This window comes from Lithobates pipiens, unplaced genomic scaffold (assembly GCF_037356315.1).
Source record: "Lithobates pipiens isolate NorthernLeopardFrog02 unplaced genomic scaffold, aLitPip1_a1.2 Scaffold_16, whole genome shotgun sequence".
In the NCBI taxonomy this organism is placed as follows: Eukaryota; Metazoa; Chordata; class Amphibia; order Anura; family Ranidae; genus Lithobates; species Lithobates pipiens.
The window spans coordinates 163,145,025-163,165,798 of record NW_027507748.1 but is presented as its reverse complement, the minus strand read 5'-3'; positions in this window follow the sequence as shown (position 1 = coordinate 163,165,798).

The window sequence follows — 20,774 nt, the reverse complement described above, 5'->3', positions numbered from 1 at the left end:
TTTATCTCTTTGGCCTGTCCCAACCGCGGATGGCTAAGCCGTCCCGGCAGCTCCTGCGGCATATCCTTACTGCAGCCCGTTGTCTAATAGCCCTTAACTGGAAGAGTCGACTGGCCCCATCTATGGAGGCACTCTACTCCAGGATTAAGGATGTGGAATTAATGGAGAAGATGACGGCCAGAGTGAGGGACAGGCTGGAGGAATTTGACCGAGTATGGGAGAGATGGCGGCTGCGGGAAGACTAGGGGCGAAATGGTTGAGGTATGACGACCTGGATTTTTGGCACTTTCTTCTCTTTCTTTTCTTTCCCCTTTCTCTGTTTTTCTTTCTCACCTCTCCTGTTTTTATAGTGGTTCTCATCTGCTATGCATTTTGTGTCTGGTATAGGCCACATGGCAGCACGTACTGGGTCGTGGGGGTTATGGGGTGGTTGGCTGACTTTTGGTGTCTCCCGCCCCGTGACACTCCATCGCCTGAACTACTGGATTCTATTGCACATGCCTGTGCTCTGTTGCTGCCTGTCACATATCTATATTTACTTTTGCATAGCCCTATATATGTTTGTCTTTTATTGCACTTCTGTACTGTTTATATACCTCTGTTACCACTGATGGTGAATAAAACGTTATTTGGAAAAAAAATAGATAGGAAAGTATATCATATTTACTTTTTTTCCCCTTTTTTTTGATTTCTTAGTTACTTCCTGGTTTCTTGCCTAGGCAAATGATGTCATACATTCCAGGAGTTTTCAGGAGGGGAGGAGGGGTTTTCTCAGCTAAGTACAGTCTTCTGCATGCATGCTTGAGCTGAGGGCAGATGATTTCTAAGAAGTAAATGCTACATGAATCATCTGCCCTTACTCAAGATGGACATAGCCAGAAATGCTAGAGGGTGTTTTTAAAGTGATATCTCAACAAAATAAAGCCAAGAGATATGGATGGATGGGGGAGTGTCAGGAAGATCCTCCTCACAGACGTCTGAGCGGCGAAAGTCGCAGAAGTTCTTTTGCTCAGCTTCGGGAGCGTTACCGCGATCGGCGATGCGCGCGTGCACGTGCGCGCGGGAGCGCGCACACGGGTGCGCGCGCGGCCGTTTGACGCAAGTTGGCGCCAATAGCGCTATTTAAACAGGGTCCATGCTTCACTGCCTTGCTGCCTGATCAACAGCGTTCCTGTGCTTCCTGTTTACCCGTATCTGGACCTGAACCTGTATCTGTACCTGTATCCTGATCTATATCGAACCCGGCTTGTTCCCGACTCTGCTGTTTGCTGCCTGCCCCCCGATTTTGGCTTGTACCCGACTACTCTTTTGGATTCCGCTTCTGTACCTGATCTGCCCGCCTGTGCCTGACCTGGACTGTTTCATCATCCGTCAACTGTAAGTTGCTTACTGTTGTACTACAGGACACCTCCCAGTCCTCCGCAATATTTGGCTGTTCTCCCTCTGCATCTGTAGCCTTCTACCTTTGGCTGAAGATTACTGGACTCTTCCACTTCTGATTATTCCATTACACCTGCATCCGTTGTTGGACTACAAAACCCCTCCGTTGTTTGTCATTTCCTGCAACCACTTGTATGCTGTTACTGGACTACAGGAATCCTTCTGCTGTCTGCTGAACCTTACCTCTCCTTGCCTGCATTCTGACACCAGACTACAATACACCTCCTCCTTCAACGGTCTTCTGCCTCTACCACCTGCTATCCAGTCAGGCACTTGTGCCCCTCTGTGCTCTTGAGCCCCTGTCATCACTACCAGGGTCTCTCGAGTCGGAGGTCTACGAGAGGCCACTCCCTGCAATCCGGGCTCTGCTTAAAGGTACGTGACAGTATCAGGCAGCCATGTCTGAGCCCACGCAGGGAGATTCGGCCATGGATGATTTATGCCGCCATCTTGCTGGACTTACCCAGGCTGTAAAATCTCTACAAGAAGGCTATTCTCGTTTGGAAGAGCGTGTCCAGGTCTTGTCTACCACAGGTCCTACTGTGCCGGGAACTTCTTCTGCACCCTCAGTAGTTATGATGCCCCCTGAACCCAAGGTCCCAACTCCGGAGAGGTTTTCGGGAAATCGCAGCAAGTATAGAGCTTTTCGCAATGCCTGTGAACTATTTTTTGCACTTCAACCCAGGACTTTCTCTCTTGAATCCACTAAGGTGGGTTTTGTCATCTCCCTCCTACTGGGTGAGCCCCAGGCATGGGCCCACCGTCTTTTGGAACAAAAGGATACCTGCCTTAACAACCTGAATACCTTTTTCCTAGCAATGGGTGTGCTATATGAGGACCCTCAACAGGCGGCCACTGCGGAAGCAGCCTTGTACACCCTGCAGCAAGGCCGCAGAGCGGCAGAGGACTATGCGTCTGAATTTCGGCGCTGGAGTTCCGATACCACCTGGAACGATGCCGCTCTGCGATACCAGTTTCGCATGGGACTCTCTGAACCTCTAAAGGATGAATTGGCCCGGGTGGGTGTTCCAGCAACTCTTGAAGCCCTTATCAACCTCTCCATCCAGATAGACAGACGTTTGAGAGAACGAAGAGCTGAACGCACTGCTGGGCCATCCCGACCAGTCTGGATGTTACCCCGTGTATCCAATCCTCCTGCACATCCTACTGCTGACACGCCTGAACCCATGCAACTGGGCCTACTCAGACCAACGCTCACCACCGAGGAACGACAACGCCGGCAGCTCAACAATCTGTGTCTTTACTGTGGGGAACCCGGACATTACGTGAGATCCTGTCCTGCCAAATTCCGTAAGCGTTCTTCTGTATTTTCTCCTGTCTTACCTGCTGTACCTAGTAATGCTACTCACCTGGCTGTTCCCATCTCTCTTCAGCTACCCGGAGGGAACATTCAAGTCCTCGCAATAGTTGATTCTGGGGCGTGCAGTGGATTTATGGACTTATCGTTTGCCCAAAAGTTCCAAGTGCCCTTACGGCCCAGGGCGAAGGGGTTGTCTGTACACCTTGCCGATGGGTCAGCAATCAAATCAGGACCGGTGACACAAGAGACATGTCCTTTGACTGCTACTATTTCCGGAAACCATCAGGAACAACTTTGCCTGGACATTATTGAATCTCCCCTTTTCCCTATCATACTGGGCATGCCCTGGCTTCGGGCACATAACCCGCAAATAGACTGGTCCTCCGGAAACATTCACTTTTTCTCTCCCTATTGTCGTCAACACTGCTTCCAAGAATCAATTAAGGGTTCACCCCATTTAATGTGTATGGAGACCGATGTTGAGACCCGCCAGCAAGTCCCTGAGGCCTACCATGACTTTCTGGACGTATTCAGCAAGAAGGGGGCAGAAACACTTCCCCCTCATAGACCCTACGATTGCCCAATTGAGATCCTTCCCGGAGCCGAAATCCCTTTCGGGAGAATATTTCCCTTAACAGAAGTGGAATTGGAGACTCTCAGGACTTACATTGATGACAATCTGAAAAAGGGGTTCATACGTCCTTCTACGTCCCCAGCTGGGGCAGGAATCTTTTTTGTAGAAAAGAAGGATCATTCTCTCCGCCCTTGTGTTGACTACCGGGATTTAAATAAAGTGACAGTCAAGAACCGGTACCCATTGCCTTTGGTACCCGAATTATTCCAGCGCCTTGGATCAGCTCGTATCTTCACAAAACTGGATCTTCGCGGAGCCTATAATCTGGTCCGTATCCGAAGCGGGGACGAATGGAAGACTGCCTTCCGCACCCGCTTCGGACATTTTGAATATCTCGTGATGCCCTTTGGGCTATGCAACGCTCCTGCGACTTTCCAGCATTTTGTGAATGATATCTTTAGAGACTTTCTCGACTTGTTTATTATAGTATATCTGGACGACATTTTAATTTTCTCCCCTTCTCTGCCAGCTCACAGGGAACACGTTAAGAAGGTTCTCACTCGGCTTCGCCAACACGGCTTGTACGCAAAACCTGAGAAGTGCGAGTTTGAACGTCGCAGCATTCAGTTTTTGGGGCTGATTATTTCGGTGGATGGAATCAAGATGGACCCGCAAAAAGTTTCGGCCATCCTGGACTGGCCAGCCCCTACTGATAAAAGAGGAATTCAACGCTTCGTGGGGTTTGCGAATTTTTATCGAAAATTCATCAAGGGATTTTCTACAATCATCGCTCCAATCACTAGATTAACAAGACAAGGTACCAAGTTCCAGTGGACTCCGGAGGCACAGACCGCTTTTTCTTCCCTTAAAGAACAGTTTGTGTCAGCATCTGTCCTGAAGCATCCCAATTCTGCGCTACCCTACATCCTTGAAGTGGATGCATCCGAAGTTGCAGTGGGAGCCGTCCTTTCTCAGAGACAGGGCCCCAAGGCTTTATTGCACCCAGTGGCGTTCTTTTCACGGAAGTTGTCTGATGCGGAAAAGAATTATGATGTCGGGGACAGGGAGCTACTCGCCATCAAAGCTGCACTTGAGGAATGGCGCTATCTCCTGGAGGGGGCAGCCCATCCCATTCTGATATACACTGACCACAAGAACTTAGAGTATTTGAAGACTGCTAAGAGGCTGAAGCCGCGTCAGGCCAGATGGGCACTTTTCTTTACAAGATTTTCCTTCCACATAACCTATAGGCCCGGATCAAAAAACACCAAACCCGACGCACTATCCCGGATGTTCAGCGAACCCGAAGTTCCTCAACCCACAGACACCATCCTTGCGCCCGGAAATTTCCTTATGCTCCAGGAAGATCTTCTATCCCAACTTAAGCAGGCTTCTTCTTCAGCTCCACATCCCTCAAACATGACCTTACTCTCTAGCAATGACTTGTTATGGCATGAAAACAAGATCTACGTGCCCCAACAACTACGGGTTGCTGTTCTTAAATCTTGCCACGACCACAAATTGGCCGGTCATTTTGGAGTACACAAGACCGCCGAACTTCTCCAACGCACCTTCTGGTGGCCTCAGCTGCTAAGAGACTGTAAACTTTATGTAGAATCTTGCATTACCTGTACCCAGAACAAAAGCAGCAAGGCCAAAGCCTGGGGGTTGCTGAAGCCACTCCCCATCCCGGAAAGACCTTGGAAGATGATTTCCATAGATTTTATTGTAGAACTACCACCGTCAGAAGGTTTCACCACTATCCTTGTGGTGGTCGACAGATTGTCCAAGATGGCTCACTTTCTGCCCATGAAGGGTACACCTTCTGCCCCTGAGACCGCAAGGATCTTCATTAAGGAGATTGTAAGACTCCACGGTATACCTGCAAACATTGTTTCCGACCGTGGGGTGCAATTTACATCAAAATTCTGGAGAGCTTTATGTAAATCCTTGAAAATTGATCTTTCGTTCTCGTCTGCCTATCATCCCCAGACCAATGGCCAGACCGAACGAACAAACCAGACCCTTGAGCAATATTTACGTTGTTATTCTTCTTTTTCGCAAGACGATTGGGTATCCCTTTTACCACTTGCCGAGTTTGCCTACAATAACTCTGTTCATTCTGCAACTAACCAATCTCCCTTCTTTGCGAACTATGGTTTTCATCCTCAGTTCTTATCAGTCAACATCCCAGAATGCACGGTTCCAGCAGTCCAAGAAACTTTGAACTTTTTCTGCACCAATAACAAGTTGCTTCAAGAAACGATGGCAAGAACCCAAGAACGCAACAAAGCAGTTTTTGACAGAAAGAGGAGAGGGGAGCTCGATCTAAAACCTGGAGATTTGGTATGGTTATCCACTCTGAATCTAAAATTAACATGCCCATCTAGGAAACTGGGCCCAAGATTTGTAGGTCCTTTCCCAATCACCAGGAGAATTAACAATGTGGCTTATGAGCTGAAATTACCAGAATCACTGCGTATTCACCCAGTGTTTCATGTGTCTCTCTTAAGACCTTCAATCCAGGATCCTTTCACTAATCGGAACGTGGGCCCTCCTAAACCTGTGCTTATTGATGGCGAAGAGGAGTTTGAAGTCGAAGCAATTTTGGATTGCAGGAAGAGACGCAACCAGATCCAGTATCTGGTGAAGTGGAAGGGGTATGGTCCAGAAGAGAACTCCTGGGAACCAGAGACTGGCATCCACGCCAAGAGGTTGGTTCTGGCATTTAAAAGATCTCACCCAGGTAAGATGTCCCAGTTGGGCATCCGGAGGCTGCCCATTGGGGGGGGGCAATGTCAGGAAGATCCTCCTCACAGACGTCTGAGCGGCGAAAGTCGCAGAAGTTCTTTTGCTCAGCTTCGGGAGCGTTACCGCGATCGGCGATGCGCGCGTGCACGTGCGCGCGGGAGCGCGCACACGGGTGCGCGCGCGGCCGTTTGACGCAAGTTGGCGCCAATAGCGCTATTTAAACAGGGTCCATGCTTCACTGCCTTGCTGCCTGATCAACAGCGTTCCTGTGCTTCCTGTTTACCCGTATCTGGACCTGAACCTGTATCTGTACCTGTATCCTGATCTATATCGAACCCGGCTTGTTCCCGACTCTGCTGTTTGCTGCCTGCCCCCCGATTTTGGCTTGTACCCGACTACTCTTTTGGATTCCGCTTCTGTACCTGATCTGCCCGCCTGTGCCTGACCTGGACTGTTTCATCATCCGTCAACTGTAAGTTGCTTACTGTTGTACTACAGGACACCTCCCAGTCCTCCGCAATATTTGGCTGTTCTCCCTCTGCATCTGTAGCCTTCTACCTTTGGCTGAAGATTACTGGACTCTTCCACTTCTGATTATTCCATTACACCTGCATCCGTTGTTGGACTACAAAACCCCTCCGTTGTTTGTCATTTCCTGCAACCACTTGTATGCTGTTACTGGACTACAGGAATCCTTCTGCTGTCTGCTGAACCTTACCTCTCCTTGCCTGCATTCTGACACCAGACTACAATACACCTCCTCCTTCAACGGTCTTCTGCCTCTACCACCTGCTATCCAGTCAGGCACTTGTGCCCCTCTGTGCTCTTGAGCCCCTGTCATCACTACCAGGGTCTCTCGAGTCGGAGGTCTACGAGAGGCCACTCCCTGCAATCCGGGCTCTGCTTAAAGGTACGTGACAGGGAGTTTGCTTTGAATATTAAAAATGAATTAAATGGGGTTTTTGGTTTGCGGTGCTCAGATGCAGTAAAGATCCACTTTAAAGAAAATTCAGCATTGCTGGTTAAGATTTAGCAAATTCCCAGGTTAACCCTTTAAAGTCCACATTTTTCAATGAGTTAGCGTGACTCAAAATGTGCACTACCAAACGGTGGAGCAGAACGTTAAGGGGTTAAGCTCTGGTACACACTGAGTTGCGGGAATGAAGCCAATGTGAGTTCAGCTGAACTCACACGATTTCATTCCAGCATGTCAATCACGATTTCGGCCGCGATTTCACAGACATCTGTGTGGGTTTCTGCACTGATGTCGATGAAAAGCGCACCCCGAAATTGCAAAAAGTAGTACAGAAACAACTTTTTGCAAATGCAGCGTTACACCGATTAAGACGGTGCAATTGCCGGCAATTGCCGACGATTTGACATGCGATTTGACATGTCAAAATGCACCAGTGTGAACCAGGGCTTAAGCATGTCCTTTTAATTGTGGCCATACGCGTAATTATTTGATCAAATTTTTTTTGCAGAAATAGATAATATGATTGTATGTATGAGTTATTAAAAATACACATACTATGCTATTGACTTAATTAGAATAAAACACATTTATCTAATCTGACTTATTCTGATTAATCTGGACAGAAAATCATATTGTAGGAAAATAGTGAATTCAATATGCTTGTTATGTATAGCACATCAAATGATCATTTGGTTCTTTTGATCATATTTCATAAAGAATTGCCCCATTTATGGGCACCTTAGGAGGCATCAATATTCCCTAGATATAGAATATTTCTAATAATATTTTCTTATTTCACAATGGCTCACAAATGGCACATATATATGGCTGTTGACATGAATGCAGTGCTCATATCACATATGCAAACAGAGTTTTACATGTTAACAGTGTGTGGACTGCCTAGTATATACTAGACTACAAAATTACAGTGGGATAACACTGCAGTTGCTCATCCTGATAGGATACAGTGGTTATAGTTTTTTGTAAGAGTCTGTTATGTTTTCTAGACATGTGCAGAGTAAAATATTTCGTTTCGGAATTTCGTTTTCGTCTGAAAACTTAATTTATTTAGTTACTCCCGAAATTCGTTTTTATTTATTTCGTTTTTCGTTCAAAAATTGCATTAGTCCGAAAATCCACATGAATCACGGTCGAATCTGTCTTTGAAGGCTTATGGTGTCTGTCGAATGTATAAAGAAGATTCGATGGAGCTAGTATATAGCATACTTTAGAACCCTATTAAAGTCTATGGGACTCCAACGTTCAAAATCTAAAGTGCTAATTTTAAAGGCTAATTTGCAAGTTACTGTCCTAAAAAGTGTTTGGGGACCTGGGTCCTGCCCCAGGGGACATGGATCAATGCAAAAAAAAGTTTTAAAAACGGCCGTTTTTTCGGGAGCAGTGATTTTAATAATGATTAAAGTGAAACAATAAAAGTGTAATATTCCTTTAAATTTCGTAGGGGGGGGGGGGTTGTCTATAGTATGCCTGTGAAGGCGCGCATGTTTCCCGTGCTTAGAACTGTCCCTGCACAAAGTGTCATTTATGCAGGAAAAAAAGTCCTTTAAAATCACTCGCAGCTATTATGAATTGTCGGCTCCCGTAATACAGAGAACACTCATTGAAAGTCATTGATAAAAAAAAAAAAAAATAAAAAAAAAAAAAAAGCGTGGGGGTCCCCCAAATTCAATTACCAGGCCCTTCAGGTCTGGTATGGATATTAAGGGGAACCCTGCCTCAAATTTAAGAAAAAAATTGACGTGGGGTTCCCCCTAAATATCCATAACCAGACCCTTCAGGTCTGGTATGGATATTAAGGGGAACCCCGCGTCAAATTTAAAAAAAAATTGACGTGGGGTTCCCCCTAAAAATCCATACCAGACCCTTTATCCGAGCACGCAACCTGGCAGGCCGCAGGAAAATAGGGGGGGACGAGAGAGCGCCCCCCCTCCCTCCTGAACCGTACCAGGCCACATGCCCTCAACATTGGGAGGATGCTTTGGGGGTCTGTGACCCCTCAAAGCACCTTGTCCCCATGTTGATGAGGACAAGGGCCTCATCCCCACAACCCTGGCCGGTGGTTGTGGAGGTCTGCGGGCGGGGGGCTTATCAGAATCTGGAAGCCCCCTTTAACAAGGGGACCCCCAGATCCCGCCCCCCCCCCCTGTTTGAAATGGTAAGGGGGTACAAAAGTACCCCTACCATTTCACAAAGAAAGTGTAAAAAATGGTTAAATAAAACAAACACACTTTTGAAAAATTCCTTTATTTAAAAAAAAAAAAAAAAAAAAGATTCCAGCGGCGGTAATCCACTCTTGCTATCCAGCGACGGACGATCATCTCTCCAGCGATGTCTCATCTCATCCAGCGCAGCGATCCATCCTTCTTCTGTCTCCGTGGAGGAGACACTGCAAGGATTCCGGCGGCTGACGTTTCTTATATACGGAGGGCGGGGCCACCCGTCACCTGACCCCGCCCCCTCTGACGCAAGGGGAAACCCGGGGTTCCCCGTGACGTATGGGTGACCCCGCCCCCCTCTGATGTAACGGAAACCTGCCTGTGTTACATCAAAGGGGTGCGGGGTCACCCATACGTCACAGGGAACCCCGGGTTTCCCCTTGGGGCAGAGAGGGGCGGGGTCAGGTGACGGGTGGCCCCGCCCTCCGTATATAAGAAACGTCAGCCGCCGGAATGCCTGCAGTGTCTCCTACACGGAGACAGAAGAAGGATGGATTCGCTGCGCTGGATGAGATGAGACATCGCTGGAGAGATGATCGTCCGTCGCTGGATAGCAAGAGTGGATTACCGCCGCTGGAATCTTTTTTTTATTTTTTTATTTTTAATAAAGGAATTTTTCAAAAGTGTGTTTGTTTTATTTAACCATTTTTTACACTTTCTTTGTGAAATGGTAGGGGTACTTTTGTACCCCCTTACCATTTCAAACGGGGGGGGGGCGGGATCTGGGGGTCCCCTTGTTAAAGGGGGCTTCCAGATTCTGATAAGCCCCCCGCCCGCAGACCTCCACAACCACCAGCCAGGGTTGTGGGGATGAGGCCCTTGTCCTCATCAACATGGGGACAAGGTGCTTTGAGGGGTCACAGACCCCCAGAGCATCCTCCCAATGTTGAGGGCATGTGGCCTGGTACGGTTCAGGAGGGAGGGGGGCCGCTCTCTCGTCCCCCCTATTTTCCTGCGGCCTGCCAGGTTGCGTGCTCGGATAAAGGGTCTGGTATGGATTTTTAGGGGGAACCCCACGTCAATTTTTTTTTAAATTTGACGCGGGGTTCCCCTTAATATCCATACCAGACCTGAAGGGTCTGGTTATGGATATTTAGGGGGAACCCCACGTCAATTTTTTTCTTAAATTTGAGGCAGGGTTCCCCTTAATATCCATACCAGACCTGAAGGGCCTGGTAATTGAATTTGGGGGACCCCCACGCTTTTTTTTAAATTTATTTATTTATTTTTTTATCAATGACTTTCAATGAGTGTTCTCTGTATTACGGGAGCCGACAATTCATAATAGCTGCGAGTGATTTTAAAGGACTTTTTTTCCTGCATAAATGACACTTTGTGCAGGGACAGTTCTAAGCACGGGAAACATGCGCCCCTTCACAGGCATACTATAGACAACCCCCCCCCTACGAAATTTAAAGGAATATTACACTTTTATTGTTTCACTTTAATCATTATTAAAATCACTGCTCCCGAAAAAACGGCAGATTTTAAAACTTTTTTTTGCATTGATCCATGTCCCCTGGGGCAGGACCCGGGTCCCCAAACACTTTTTAGGACAGTAACTTGCAGAATCTTTTCTCTCTGTCAAATCTTTTTTCTCTGTCGAATATTTTCTCTATATAATCTTGGACTAATAGAGGTAAGGTTAGGCACATTCGACCACAGGTTCTATAGACACAGATTGTCAGAGTCATGTCGAATCTCCTATTCTATATCGAACTGTTGTAACAATGAAAACGAAAATAAAGCATTTATTTATGTCGGATCTTTCGTTTTTCGGATTTTGTGCTTTCGTTATCGTTTGTCAAAACGAAAACAAAAATAGCTGAAATTCGGACGAAAATGCATTCGGACGAAAACCAATGCACATGTCTAATGTTTTCTGTGCTGGGCATCTAAAGACAGTGGGGGTCATTTACTATATTGGTGATAGAAGATCCTGCAGTCCTGGAAAATAGCACCCAATTAAGGCCAATTAAAGTGGCTGTAAACCCTGGTGAAAAAAAAGCACAATGTCATCGGCACATTGCAGGGGACAGGGGATATCTCCTAAACTGTCCAGGTTTAAAAGATATCCTGGGTAGCTTCAGGTAAGCCTTATTATAGGCTTACCTGTAGCATAAAGTTATTGTAAAGGGTTTACAACCACTTTAAGACTTCAACTCTCAGAAACTGGGTGCTAATGCAAATGGAAAGCAGCGCTATTGCCAGCCAACTTGCTCAGATCACATATGCGGGAATATTGGAAGTCAATATGGCTCGAACCTGCAAAACCCAAGGTTCTCACTGAAGGCTTATATGCAAGTTCTTTGCCATAAAAAGTGTATGGGCACCTGGGTCCTGCCTCAGGGGACATGTATCAATTGGAAAAAATGTTTTTAAAATGGGCGTTTTTTTTCAGAAGCAGTGATTTTAATCGGTTCCCGACTGGCGCACGCCGATGTACGTCGGCAGAATGGCACGGTCAGGCATATTGGCGTACAGGTACGTCCAATCTTCAATGCCGCCCTGCCATCGCAAGCACACCGCTGGTGGCGCGCTCGTGTGCCTGTCAGGACCCCGTGAGTCCGGTCGCGATCCCGCGATCGTCTCACAGGGCGGCCGAATGGAGGAAATGCCGTGTAAACAGCATTTCCCCATTCTGCCTAGCAACTAGTGACGCTGATCTCTGCTCCATGTGATTGGAGCAGAGATCAGTGTTTACTAAATGAAAGCCCAGCCCCCCCACAGTTAGTAACACACCCCTAGGAACACTTAACCCCTACACTGCCACCCACTGGTTAACCCCTTCACTGCCAGTGTCATTTACACAGGAATCACTGCATTTATATAGCAGTGATTAATGTATAAATGACAATGGTCCCAAAAAGGTGTCAAAAATGTCCGATGTGTCCGCCGCAATGTCGCAGTCACAATAAAAATCGCTGATCGCCGCCATTACTAGTAAAAAAAATAATAAAAAATTATTAATAAAAATGCCATAAAACTATCCCTATTTTGTAAACGCTATAACTTTTGCGCAAACCAATCAATAATTGCTTATTGCGATTTTTTTCTTACCAAAAATATGTAGAAGAATACATATTGGCCTAAACTGAGGGAAAAATGTTTTTTTATATATTTTTGGGGGATATTTATCTAATTTATATTTTATTTAAAGTAATAAATAATACTTTTTTTCAAAATTGTCGCTCTATTTATGTTTATAGCGCAAAAAATAAAAACCGCAGGGGTGATCAAATACCACCAAAAGAAAGCTCTATTTGTGGGAAAAAAAGGACATTAATTTTGTTTGGGAGCCACGTCACACGACCACGCAATTGTCAGTTAAAGCGACGCAGTGCCGAATCGCAAAAAGTGGTCAGGTCTTTGACCAGCAAAATGGTCCGGTTTGTATGTGGTTATAATACTTAAAGTGAAACATAAAAATTCCTTTAAATGTCATGCCTGGGGGTGTCCTTAGTATGCCTGTAAAGTAGCACATCGTTCCCATGTTTATTGCTGTACCACAGCAAAATTTCTAAAGGAAAAAAAATGTAATTTAAAATTGCTCGGGCTGTAATGAATTGTTTGGGGTCCCCCAAAACACCTTGATGTGGACAAGGGCCTCATCCCCACAACCTTTGCCCGGTGGTTGTGGGGGTCTGCGGGTGGGGGGGCTTAACGGAATCTGGAAGCCCCCTTTAAGGGGGTGCCTAGATACCACCCCCTATGTGAATGGGTATCAAGTACATTGTACCCCTATCCATTCACCAAAAAAAAAACTGTGAAATGTGACAAAAAACAATAGCTGTTTTTTGAAAATTCCTATTTTTGTAAAATAGCTCTGCGTGGTCTTCTCCCCCAAGTCATGTCTCCCACCGTCATGTTCTCCTGGTAATATCTCTCTTGCCGCCATCTTATGTCGCCGTCTTCTGTTGCAGTCTCTCCCGCCACCGCCTACTTCTCCCGCTGCTGTGTTCTTCCTTGTTGCCGTCTTCCTCTGTTGTGTTGTCACCCAGTGTCTGGCGTCTCTGGGGCGTGACCATCCGTTGACGTCACACGGAAAGCCCGCCCCCCTTTACTTTTGGGAAAAAGAACACAGCAGTAGTAGAAGTAGGCGGTGGCGGGAGAGACGGCAACAGAAGCCCACTCAGAGCTATTCTACAATAAAGGAATTGTCAAAAAACGGCTATTGTTTTTTGTCACATTTCACAGCTTTTTTTTTGGTAGATACCAATTCACATAGGGGGCGGGATCTGGGGGTTTAAAGGAGGTCTTCCAGATTCTGATAAGCCTCCCGTCTGCAGACCCCCACAATCGCCGGGCAAGGGTTGTGGGGATGAGGCCCTTGTCCCCATCAACATAGGGACAAGGTGTTTTGGGGGGACCCCAAAGCACCCTCCTCATGTTGAGGGCATGTGGCCTGGTACGGTTCAGGAGGGGGGGGCGCTCTCTTGTCCCCTCTCTTTTCCTGTGGCCTGCCAGGTTGTGTGCTCAGATACGGATCTGGTGTGGATTTTGGGGGGACCCCATGCCATTTTTTACATTTTGGCATGGGGAGGTCCCCTCTGGGTCCATACTAGACCTGAAGAGCCTGGTATAGACCTGGAGGGATAGGGGACCCATGCATTTTTTTTGCAATTTTTTTGGCTGGCATATTTTGTTTACTTTCAGTGGGGAAGCCACTGACAGCTGATGACTCATTGGTTGTTATGGATGCTGCAGCTGGCTTCCCGCCACCCCTGGTTAGCAACCAGCTATATTCAGTGTTAAAATAAGAACTGCAAAACACATCACAAACGCAACAGTTGTATTTCTGGTGTGGTTACATTAAAATCTATTACCCACAAATCGCTTGAAAAAAGTCCCTGACCATTTCCAAATGCACTGGCCACAAAACACATAGATATGAACTAGTACCATAGGAAACCATGTTAAATGGACTGTAGAGTGTTTCTGCAAACTGCAAAACGCACTAAAAAATGTATAGGTGTGAACCTAGGGTCAGGGCCAGTTCACACTGGAGCACTGGGGGAACCCTGCGAATCCAGTGCAGGTTCCAGCATCACATACAACTTGCAGGCAGCTCACATTGCCATATGCAAACTGCTGGGGGTGTCAGTAGAAAGCTAGTGACACCCCCAAAATCAGTTCTCATATTGCAGAGCCAACTGCAAGTATAGACCACAGCCATGCAATACGTTTTTGCTGCGGACCAAAAAAAAGGGTCCTTTGCGAGTGTGGTCCAAATGCGACGCAAATTCAACCATACAATCTGTATGAATTTGCATCACACAGACATCGCATGTGATTTGCAGTGCCCCTTTCATACTTGTATGACTTGTCCTGCAACTCCAGCATTCATAGACCTCAAGATTAAACTGGCATTGCTTCAAATCACATCAAATGTGTGGCAAAAAGCGCTGTAAAATCGCTGGACTTTCACAGTGCACAAGTGTGAAAGGGGCCTTATGGACCTGAAGTTGTATGAAAAGTCGGCCAAGTGTGAAAGGAACCTAATGAGATTCATTGATAACACCTTTGACTTAGGCCCCATTTGCACTTGTAATCTTGCGATATATGGGCCTAATTCAAAGGTATTATCCATGAATCTCATTTACACTGCTGCGACCTGAAAGTTACACTATTTTGCTGCCACTTTGCTGCGGCAACTTTGCCCCAACTTCTGTGAATGCCTGTGTAATATTGCGCTCTATGTACCTCAAGTCACATGAAAGTCACACCAAAGTAGTACAGGGACTACTTTGAAGTTGGTGCAACTTGAAGTAGCACAAATATGAATGGTTATCATTGAGAATCATAAGGTACAACTTGTCATACAACTCAGAAGACCAAGTTTGCTGGAAAAGTCACCCGACTGTAAAACAAGTCATATATTGTCACGTACCTTAAGGGAGACTGAAATTACGAGGTTGGCCTCTCTTGTATCTCCAGTCCAGGTCCCGCTGAGAGTGAGACAGAAGGAGCCGAAGGACCAGAGGCACACGAGTGCCTGTAGATGAAGACCTGGAGACTTGCAGCAGGAAGTTGCAGCCAGTCGCAGGACTATAGTTGCAGAGCAGGTCACAGCTGGTTGCAGGACCGTGGTGGCAGTCACTCGGATAGTAGTGCTGAGCCGAGCAGGGCACAGAAAGAAGGTCATAAGAGAAGACGGGTTCGTCAGCGGGCGGGCAGAAGGGTACAGGCACATCAGGTTGAAGCATGTCAGGGAGTAAGCCGGGGTCATCAACAGGCAGACAGCAAGGTACTTGAGCAGCAGGCGGAGACAAGTCAGATGGGGAGCCGGGTTCAGGAACCAGATATCAGATAGGCAGAGTCCAGAGGCAAGGTCAACAGGAGGTCAGCAACAGGAATCAAACGGAACAGCACAGGTTTCAGGGCAGCAGGATACAGCTGAAGATCAATCAGCACAGACTGGTGGTCGGGACCCCTTTAAATAGGCTGTCCAGCGCAGGATGCCGCGCACGTGAATGCGCATAAGCGAGCATGGACATGTGTGCCAGCACGCGTCTGTGCGCCAATGCACGCCAGGCGATTTCTATTCTTTTCCTTACATTGCCCCCCCTTAAGGGCGACCTCCGGATGCCCACTAAGGATTTATTTTCAGGATGGAGACGAAGATAGGCTTTGACCAAAAGCGGAGCGTGTACATTAGAGTAAGGTTCCCATTAATTATCTTCAGGGCCATAGCCCTTCCACTTGATGAGGAACTCCGTTTGGCCCCTTCTTTTCCTAATATCAAGGACAGCCTCCACCTCAAACTCCTCATTTCCTTCAACCAGCAGTGGGGCAGGAGTCTGAGGTTCTCGGTCAGGGAATGTATTAGCCACAGGCCATTTCAAGTGGGACACATGGAATACCGGATGAATTCTTAGATTCTCTGGCAGACATAACTCGAAGGCGACAGCGTTAATCCTCCTCTTCATCAAGAATGGACCGATATATCTTGGCCCTAACTTCTTTGAAGGGCAGGCCAGTTTCAAGTTTGTGGTAGATAACCATACTTTATCTCTGGGTTTCAGATCCAGATTACCTCTTCTTCTTCTGCCATAGAACCTTTTGTCATCACTCTGGGACTTAGAAGTGGCTTCCTGCAAAAAAATGGTTATTAGTTCTCCAGAATTCCAAATGATCCTGTACTGCAGGTGCCGGGAACTCTTGGGGAACATTGGGTAAGAAAGATGGGTGAAACCCATAATTAGCAAAGAAGGGTACTAATGAACTCTGCTAACGGTAAAAGAGATGCCCAGTTGTCCTATGTGAAAGAAGAAAAACATCGGAGATATTGCTCCAGGCTCTGGTTCATCCTCTCTGTTTAGCCTTTTGTCTGAGGGTGGTAGGCAGATGACAGGCAGAGTTTAAAGACCAACACTTCACACAAAGATTTCCAAAATCTGGAAGTAAACTGTACTCCACGATCTGACGTGATTCTGACAGGAATTCCATGAAGACGCACCACTTCCTTGACAAAGGATGAGGCAGTCTCTGCAGCAGAAGGGGTACCCTTTAGGGGCAAAAAGTGGGCCATCTTGGATAAACATAATATTATGACAAAGATGGTGGTAAATCCATCAGATGGAGTTAACTCAACGATAAAGTCCATAGAGATCATGCTCCATAACTTATCTGGTACAGGAAGAGGCTCCAGCAGAACCCAATTCTTGGTTCTATCCGTCTTGTTCCGAGAACAGGTTGTGCAAGATTTTACATAGTCCCTGCAATACTCTATCAAGTCTGGCCACCAAAAAGAGCGAAAGATTAGCTTCGAAGTCTTGAGTACCCCAAAGTGCCCTGCCAGAGGATGATCGTGACACATATAGAGAACAGCTGTCAATAAGTGTTCAGGAACGAAGATTTGCTCACCGTGGAAGTAGAGGCCTTCTTTAAGTTGGAGGTGAAGCTCTTGGGAGGGAGGATGATTCAGAACTGCTGACTTGATTTGGGAGATAAGATCAGTTTGAAGCAAAAGGAAGTTTTTAGCAGGCAAGATGGTGTCAGGTTTGGGTAAAACTTCTGTATCCTGCAACATGCGTGAAAGGGCGTCTGGCTTCCCATTCTTGGACTCGGGCCGGTAAGTTATCTGAAAGTTTAATCTTGCAAAAAAAGAGAGCCCATCTGGCCTGACAGGGTCTTAATCTTTTCGCTGTTCCTAAGTATTCTAGGTTCTTGTGATCCGTAAATACAAGAGTAGGATGTGCAGCGCCCTCAAGCAGGTAGCGCCATTCATCGAGAGCTGACTTCATGGCAAGTAGTTCCCGATCATCGACATCATAGTTCCATTCAGGAACATTTAGTTTCTTGGAGAAAAATGCGACAGGGTGAAGCAGAGATTTTTCCCCTTGTCGCCGGGAAAGAATGGCTCCCACGGCTACTTCAGAGGCATCTACCTCAAGAACATAGATGTGAATAGGCCCTTCAGTTTCTCTAACGCAGTCTGAGCTTCTGAGTTCCATGAGAAGGTCATGCATAGCTTAGTTAATTGGGTTATAGGGGATATGATGCCGGAAAAGTCTTTAATAATTTTTCTATAAAAATTAACTGCACAGATTTCTTATCAGTAGGGGAAGGCCAGGGGCCAGTTGAGCACTGCAGAAACTTTTTGTGGATCCATGGCGATTCTGTCTGCGGAGATAATGAGCCCCAGGAACTGGATGGTACACTTCTCCGCCTTAGCATACAGATGATGTTCCCTTAGCCTACTCAACACCTTCTTCACATGAACTCAATGAAACTCTAAAGAGGTGGAAAAAATTAGAATGTCATCAAGATAAACAATAGTGAACAAATCAAGAAAGTCCCGGAAAACATAATTTACAAAAGGCTGGAAGGTGGCAGGGGCATTACAAAGGCCGAAGGGGATCACCAGGTACTCAAAGTGCCCAAAACGAGACCTAAAAGCAGTTTTCCATTCATCCCCTTCTCTTATTTGGATTAAGTTATATGCTCCCCTTAAATCTAGCTTGGAAAACACACGAGCCTCCCGTAGTCTCTGGAATAATTCGGGGATGAGGGGCAAGGGGTAACGATTCTTGATGGTTACTTTGTTTAAATCCTGGTAATGAATGCAGGGCTGAAGGGAGTGATCTTTCATTTCCACAAAGAATCTTTATTTTCCACAAAGAATATCCCTGCTCTGGCAGGGGATGAGGATGGCCGGATAAACAAGGCTTATCAAGGTTTTCATCAACGTACTTTCGTAGCTCGTCCAATTCTGGTTCTGAAGTGGGTAAATCCTACCAAAGGGGATTTCTGCACCAGGTAAGAGTTTGACAATTGTATGGTCTGTGAGCTGGAAGGGTGTCAGCATTCTCTTTATTAAAAACGTCCAGGAAATCATGGTATACTGAAGGTACCAATTGTACAGTTTCAGGGTCCATATTGATACAGAGAAGCGGCTCTTCGGAAGCAGGTGGAGAAGGAAGGCAGAACTCCCGGCAATAGTCAGAAGAAAAAGTCACTGTTCCAGTAGCCCAATCAATGAGGGGGTTATGTGCCCTGAACCAGGGCTGCCCAAGGATGACAGGAAATAGAGGTGAAGTAATGACATCTAAACGAAGAAGCTCACGATGCCCTGAAGTGGCGAGGCATAGGATGGGTTCGGTCTCTAACGTGACAGGTCCTGATTTAATACCCGACCCATCTGCCAGCTGGACTGTGAAGCTTTCTTTCTTGGCACACAGAGGTAGTTCATGTATGGTAGCAAAGGCAGAGTCCACAAAACAGCTGCAGGCCCCAGAGTCCACAATGGCGAAAACGACAAGAGTCTTTCCATTTAACTGAAAGGAGACTGGCAGGGTATGGAGTTGGCTGTAACTTAGTGCTGCAATTGTGGCAGATGGAAGGAAGGTTTTCCAACAATGTCTTCGGGTAAAGGTCTGTAAGAAGTGTCCTTCATCGCCACAGTAAAGACAGAGATTATGAAGGCCATGAAACCTTTCTTTGAGACAGTGGAGGCCTAGGAAAGCTTTTATGTTGAACCTTCTTGACGTCCGCAACATCTTTAGGAAAAGTCGAGCAGGCTACAGGTGATGGATCCACCAGGCAGGTAATAGGTGAAGATTCTTGGCTCTCTATAGTTGTCTTTCTTGCAGGCGATGGTCAATTTGGATACTTAAGTGGATTAAGTCATTCAGGGAGGAGGATATTTCCACTCTGGCGAGCTCATCCTTGATGGCTTCTGACAGGCCGAGTCGAAATCAGAAGTGTAGTGCTGAACTGTTCCATTTGGTATCAGTACTCCACAAAAACGAAAGTCAGAGACATAGTCCTCCATAGGCCTGGAGCCCGGTTGTAAATGGCTCAGCGAGGTTTCAGCCGTCTGGTGGCGAAAGGGATCGGCATACAATTGGGCCATAGCGGCAAAGAAGGACTTGACCGAAGCCAGGGTTGGGCCATGTTGTTCCCGAAGCTGAAAAGCCCAGGCCTTGGGTTCTTCCAACAACAAAGAAATGAGAATCCCACTTTCACTTCCTCGATAGAGAATGTGCGAGGGAGTAGGGAAAAATAAATTTCACATGCATTTTGAAAAGTTCTGAATTTACTTCAGTCCCCAGAAAAACATTCGGCAATGGTACCCTGGGTTCAGGAAGGTAGAACATTTCAGCTTGGGTACAGGTCATAGTTTGAGCAGCAGAGTCTTTGGTTCTTGAATGCTCGGATGTGAGTGCCAGGCTGGGTGCATGCTGTAGCTGGTTATGTATACAGGCCAAGTCCATATGCAACCACTGCACTACACGGAAGAGTGCAGTAACAGTCTCACAGAGGGTTGGTAACAGAGAGGCCTCCCGTTCAGACTCCATTGTTGGCTGATTGGTACTGTCACGTACCTGAAGGGAGACTGAAATGATGAGGTCGGTCATTGTATCTCCAGTCCATGTCCTGCAGAGAGTGAGACAGAAGGAGCTGAAGGACCAGAGACATACGAGTGCCTGTAGATGAAAGATTGAAGACTTGCAGCAGGAATTCACGCATGCGAATTGTGACACGTTTTAAATTTGTATCAGCAATGGTATTGTTTGTGGTTTGTAAAGACACCTGTGTGAGTTTAGGTAAGGATTGTTGTGAGATGGAGAGTACCAATAGAAAGTGACAGAGAAAAATATATTTTACTAAAATATCAAAACATTCCACATTCTAGCATTCTTAAAAACAAAATAGTTGAAGTAGAAGCAACAATGTTGCAAAGGAAAATTTATTTCAGAGAAAGATACATTTCATCTCAACATTAAAAGGATTTATTTGGGGAAGTTACAATTGTACCATTAGAAACTTGCATTGGACAATAATAGCGCCGTTGTTCACTCCCAAAAAATGCTCTTTAACACAGCATTCATTTTGGTATTTACTGTAGCGCCTTATAAAAAGACATTGGAGCTAAAATGAGAGCTATTTGCAGGTCTTTGCATGCTCAGTTTTGTTGGTACCTAGTTGTACAAAAAAATGGAGTTTATCTCTTCTCAGCCCACGTACACA